This window comes from Gossypium hirsutum, chromosome D06 (genome assembly GCF_007990345.1).
Source record: "Gossypium hirsutum isolate 1008001.06 chromosome D06, Gossypium_hirsutum_v2.1, whole genome shotgun sequence".
NCBI lineage: Eukaryota > Viridiplantae > Streptophyta > Magnoliopsida > Malvales > Malvaceae > Gossypium > Gossypium hirsutum.
This window is the reverse complement of record NC_053442.1, coordinates 46,810,763-46,817,514: the sequence shown is the minus strand read 5'-3', so window position 1 is coordinate 46,817,514 and position 6,752 is coordinate 46,810,763. Positions and strand designations below refer to the sequence as shown.

The window sequence follows — 6,752 nt, the reverse complement described above, 5'->3', positions numbered from 1 at the left end:
TGAAGATAGTGGATGTTCATGGCTTCTTAATAATGAAATTATGAATAATTTTTAAAGATAAAATGGTAATTTGGTAAATAATGATAAATAAAATAAAACAAAATCAATGTATCATCTTTTTACTCTTTCTTCAATCAAAAATCAAAAGGAAAAGAAGCCATGGAAGCTTGAACATTTGACCAACCCTATTTTGCTTGCATGTGAGTATTGTTTATTCAATTTTTAATGATTTCTATGTTTCCGGGATCGTTGTAGCTTAATCTAGCTAGCCCAAAGACTAATTTGTAAAACTATTACAAGGTTAGGGTTTTGCCATGAATGAATGTGTATGAGCTTTGATGTTTTATGGAAGAAAATGGTTAGTTTTTTATAGATAAATAACTTTTTGTTAAGTGATTTTTAATGAAATTGTCAAATAGGGATTAAATTGAAAAATAGAAGATATTCATGATGAAATTATGAAATAAATGAAATATAGGGTTTGCTAGGGACCTATATGAAATTCAGCTATAGTGGGTTTTAGGAATATTGCATAAATTTTCATTTTATGAGCTAAGGACTAAATTGAAATGAAATCAAAATTATAGGGGTAAAACTGTAATTTTGCTAAATTATGAGTTTGGGTTAAATTGAATAAAATAAGTATTGAATTGAGCTAAATTTATTCGTTTAGATCAAGACAAACCTCGTAGGGCTTTAGATCGTGGCAAAGATAAAGTTTTGATATAGTCACCTCCGTATCTATGTTTAATCGTCGAGATAAGTTCGTGTAATTACATTGGATTTGTGTGCCTTTAGTTGAAATATACATGAATTGTGGACTGCTACATATATATCGATTGTATATCCAATGATGTTATGTCGACTACCGAGCCCCGTTTGAACCTTAAGAATTTGTAGGATACGAATGACATGTCATTAAGGTGTACGTGATCCAGGTGCTAGTCTTGAATGTCCTAATGATGGCTGAGGTCTGACATGTGTTACGGATACTCCACATCTTGTGTGAGTAGCATTGCGTAGCTACGTTCCGTCCCATAGCTTGGGTGAGCAGGCCTATTTGCATAGCTCATGTGAGCATACAAGTACATGAATTGATGGATTACTGTTATATGAGTTAGCACACTATGTGTGAGCTATCCTGGGTATCCAACGGTATTCTAAATGGTTTAACGGGCATGATTTGAAAGAGAATGGTAAGAGTTCAATATGAACTAAGACATGAACACATGTGAATTTCATTGAATTGGTAATACATGGTAGAATGAAAGTTGAGATAGATGATATATGCATATGATACATGATTAACTCTTGTAATCATCCATTATTAAATTGTTTATGTTATATTCTTATATGACTAACATGTTTGGTGTAAATGCTTAGGCTTTGGCCAAGTGTGGTTAGATTATGCCATGTTTAACTTACTTAATATGTGATCAAATGGTAAGTTGAGTTTTACATTATACGAACTTACTAAGAATTTATGCTTACTCGGTGTTATTTTCTGTGTTTTATAGTGAATCAGAAGCTCATTCGGGTTAGAAGCTTGTCGGAGTTATATCACACTATCCATCCGCTAAATCGGTAGATTTTTATGTTTCTAGTTTTGGTTATAATGGCATGTATAGGTACTTTGTTTGATGATGTAGCCATTTGTTTTGGCTTGTGTTTATGGTATTTTGGGTGATGAAATGGTACTAATTTTTTCATGTATATATTTGGTCTTAAAATGGTTGATATAATGGCTTATGATACTTGAATGATTGAAGATGGAATGGTAGTTAAAGTGTATGTTATAAATGGTCTTGTGATATGTTTGAATGTGGTGATTTGGTATATTTGTTATATATGACATATATGGCTATTGGTGCTAAATGTTAAATGGCATATTTGGTTCTTTTGGTGTGAAATTTGATAGATAAAGAAAGTGGTAAGTTTTGACATAAACTTAGTTATAAATTAGTTCAACTTTTGGCCAAATTTTGCATAAGATTGTACATGTTTAATTATTGTGATTGAACTGCCTTTTAGGCATATTGGTTGTATGAATATGTGCCTTTTAGGCATATTAGTTGAACTTTTATGCCATGTGTCTCCTATAGCTTTTTAAGGGTTGCAAGTCAGGCTATTACACAACCAAGCACACGGCCTGGCACACGGGAGTGTGGCTTGGCTGTGTGACCCAATTCAGTGAGTTACACGGGCACGTACATGGGCTGGGACACGACCATGTATCCGTACTTTGCATGCCCGCACGACCTGAGACATAGTCGTGTCTCTTGACCGTGTGACCCCTGTAGTTTGAAAATTTTCAACTTTTCTCGAAAAATTCTATATGTTTCTGATTTAGTCCCGATTTGTTTCTCATGTGTTTTTGGGGCCTCGGGGGCTCGAATAAGGGACAATATGTATGCCTTTGATTGGTTTTTCTATGATTGATGATGTGAAATAAATCTTTTCAAATTTTGATTATTTTGAATTAAATCTCCATTAATGCTTCGTAACCCTATTCTGGCGACGAATACGGGTTAGGGGTGTTACACCTTCACCCCAAGCAATTCTAGACTGTAAGGTCGGAAGATAAATAGTCTTTGCTGACTCGTTATTTGAGTGGATCGTAAGATTCTACTAGGATAGCGACTAGTTAATTGACAAGGAACTGAAGCGAAAGTTCATCGGGATTACCGAAGTGAGCTAATCACCGATAATCAGGTTGGGTTAAGTCTATATTTTGATCTCTTGAATTTTCATTTCCTTATGTTATTTTATTTTATTATCGTGCTATAACTAAATCAAAGTACTAATTAGATCTTTTGGTGTTTAGGTTAAAATTGACCTGGTACTACTCTCCCTTGGGTACTATCCAGAGAGTCATAACCCACTCCGTTTTAACTATATTACAACAGAGCTCATATACTTGCAGATTCCGCCTCATTGATATATCTTTCTTTGTATTATTCACTCTCTGGATGTTAGTACATCCGGAGGCGATCATGTTGTTGGCACTGTTGCCGGGGAGATAAGGTCACTAGTTTAATTTTAATTTTTGCACTCAATAAGGATAATTAGGAAACTTTTAGGTGATAGATACAATTTTAATTTTATCATTTTTAGTAGGGGAACACCTATTGTATCAGTCATAGATCCAAAGATAATAATCGAAAGAAATCATCGACAACAACAGCAATAGCAGCAGATGCAAGATCCACTGCCACCTATTGTAGGCAACATACCACGCGAAAATCCACTGTTTGAGGATGCTAACGACAATGCTTTAGGAATCCCGCTAGCACCAGCACAGTTACCTACAAAAGTACAGATGGCTCACAACGGACAAACACTAAAAGATTATGCATTACCAAGTCTTCACATGGTTCAGGAAAGTATAACAAGGCTGGCTATTACAACAAATAATTTTGAGATTAAACCGACAATGATTTAGATGATCCAGAATAATCTACAGTTTAGGGGCATAATGACAAAGGATCCAAATCAACACTTTAAAAATTTTCTCAAACTTTGAGGTACTTTTAAGTATAACGGGGTCACTAATTACGCTATTCGCCTTCGGTTGTCCCCCTTTTCTTTGATTGATAACGCCTTTTCTTGGTTAGATTTGCAGGCACTAAGGTCTATCACGATATGGGATGAGCTCGTTGGAAAGTTCTTGCAAAAGTTATCCCCTATTAGTAAAGTGGTTCAACTAAGAAGAGAGAGTATTGTCTTTAGATAGATGGAAGGAGAAACTTTTTATGACGCTTGGGAATGTTTTAAAACATTGATTCAGAAATGCTCGCACCACGAATTACCTAGATGGATGCATTTGCAGGTGTTTTATAATGGGTTGGATGCGAATGTAAAATTAGGAGTAGACAGAGCAGCAGTAGGAGCCCTCATGAACAGACCATACGAGGATGCGTATGAAATAATTGAAAACATGGCATTGAATTCCTCTGAGTGGCCCATTGAAAAATTCACGTTTCGCCAAAAACTTGCTATGGTGAAAGTTATCCAAGAGGATGAGAAGTATCAACAGTTGGAGGATAGACTTAACCGTATCAAATCTACTAATATATTGTCTATGTGTGGAGAAGAAAATTCTACCGAAGATGCCAACTATATTAGAAATAAGGGTTCAAACCCCTATTAAAATCCCTGCTGAAGAGATCACCCAAACCTAATGGGGAGGAAACCATGGAGGAGGTAATAGTATGAAGCAAGCAAAAAACACTAACTATCAACCTTCTTATTTGTAGAAACCTCAGAATAGGGTCAACCCAAGTGACCATATAGCATGTGGTCAACGACTAGATAAAATCAAGGGAGAGATGTAATCAATGAGAATAGACGTAAAGCAGGTGAAATCCGAGTGTGTCAATTCAACCAGAATATTGACTAAACTTGAGGATCAAACGAGCCAATTAATGAGCATGATGGGTGACATTGGAACGATGGAAATGTGCAAGTGTACGCAATCGCAACAAGTAATAAAGTGACAAGTAAATGTTGAGTTATCATACCCACAAGGACTGTGAGGAATATTATTTATGAAATGAAATTCAAACACTTTGGTGATTAAAAATATTTTTATTTTGAAAAAGTGATTAAAAACTAAAATTTAACTAAGTAAAAATAAAATAAAATTTTCAATACACGATTTCAAAAGATGATTTTAATCAAGATGACATAATTGTGTTAGATTAATTACACTTTTTAACTTAATATTACTAAAACAATGTTCATTTTGGTACGAATAAATTCACGACAACTTGGTAATTTGTTAACTATCGCACCTACAAACTTACTAAATTAACTAATCTCTTGAACATATCACTATGCCAATTCAAACATGCACTGATAAATTATTGTGTCAATTAATTACAATTTCAACACGATTAAAAATTAGTTCATTAGTTACCTTACAATTATAATGCAAGAATAACTTAATCATGGTTTTACTTAATCAAACAATTTTCCAAGACCTATAACAACACAAACATAATTTTAATAACTTAATTGGACAAAATGCAATCAACCTAACACGAATTAAATTTAAGTCATATTAATTAAATTAAAAATATCAACATGACAAGTATTCATAGGCATGTTCATCAGAACAACAATAAAATTTAAAGGATAGAAAACCAGAATCAAATCTCTTGTTTCTCCGAAGTCTGACTTGTTTTCTCCGCTCCTCCTTCTCTACTCATTCCTATTGAATTGAGGCTTCTACAAGCACTTGAATGTTGCTACCAATGGTGGTTTAAGGGCTCTTTTCCAAGAGGGTAAATCGGTAAGGGAATGGAAGGGAAAAATGGAAAGCAAAGGAAGGTTTGGAAGAGAGAAAACGAGAGAGAAGTGAAGAATGAAAGGTGTGAGAGGTGTTTTTGAAATGAGCAGCAAAAGGGGGTATTTATAGGTTGGATAGGCTGCTAAAAATAGCAAAAATCAGCAGCCATTAACTCCCCCCATGGTCGGCCACACAAGTGGCAAGTTTGAAGCTTTCAAACTTGCTAAATTTAGGTAGGGGCAAATTTACAAAAGCTTGATAAGTGGAGGGGTTCGAATAAAATTTTAAGGAAAATTAAAGGGTTGTTTTGCAATCCAAATAATTAACTAAATAAGCTGATAGGGTCAGCTTATTGGGTCAGTTTTGGGCAGCCTATTTGCTCGGTTGGATCAGTCTTTTGATTCAGCACAATTGGGCCTACTTTCATAATTTAATTAATAATAATTATTTAACCCAAAATAAATTGGATTAAAATTAAAATTATTTACATTATGAATTAATATTCATAATTTGGATTGTCTTAGGCTAAAAAATTAATTCTCCTCGGTACTTCAAAAATCACTTCTCGATTTTGCGCTTCTAGTAGCGTCTGCCGAGTAAATTTTCACCCTTTGTGCGAATCTGTCAAAAATAAATCAAAATTTATCAAAAATAATTATAAAATTAATTAAAATTCAATATGTTAATAATTTAATCTAAGTACAATTTACTTATTTTTTAATTATATTCTCTATTTCAATAAGAATTACTACAAAATTGCATGAATTTAGTTAAAAATGGCACGAAAAAGTATCTATATTTTCGTGTTTCCAGACATCAAAAGGCAATTTGGCATTGGAATTCCTAGCAACATAGAAAATAATCCTCAGAGAGAAGGTGAGGAGCACGTGAAATCAATGGCACTCTGATTGGGCAAAGTACTGAGTCGAGTAGAAAATCCTACTTCGAAGATAAATATGGAGAATGCTAATGGTCCTCCAGATCGCATTAGACAAGGGTGAAGATGAACTAGCATTAGACAAGGTAATTGCACAAGCAGTGGAGCCAGAGAAAGAAATAACTAAAAATGTTGTCGTTACAAAGATCGCATTTCCTTCAAGACTAGAACAAAAGAAAAAGTGGGATGAAGATGAATTTGTAAGTTTCCTAATCTTGTTCAAAACACTAAGAGCTTGTTTGGTTGGGGGGAATCGGTATGCATTCCCCCTATTCCTTGGGCCCACCACCAAACAGACGTTTGGTTGGGTGTAACCATATTACACCCCTATTCCCTTCTCTGTCTATTACTGATATGGGCTATAATAGCCATTCTGAGTTTGAAGCGGTGGTTAGAGATTCCCCACCAATTCCCAATTTTATTTTTCGTTTTCTGCCCTTATCCTCTCCCGAATTTTCCCAATTTTTTCCCTTCCAGATTTTTACTTCTTCTTCTGGTACGATACGCTTATTTTCTTCTCACATT

At 34.5% G+C, this 6,752-nt stretch overlaps 1 non-coding gene across 1 annotated transcript; it reads right to left on the bottom strand.

The window, feature by feature from the left end:
* Nucleotides 1–3,701: 3,701 nt before the first annotated feature.
* LOC121218953 (small nucleolar RNA R71) lies at nucleotides 3,702–3,807 on the bottom strand. The gene has a single exon (XR_005915434.1). It is a non-coding gene; the product is annotated as a small nucleolar RNA R71 (small nucleolar RNA).
* Between the last annotated feature and the right edge of the window lie 2,945 nt (nucleotides 3,808–6,752).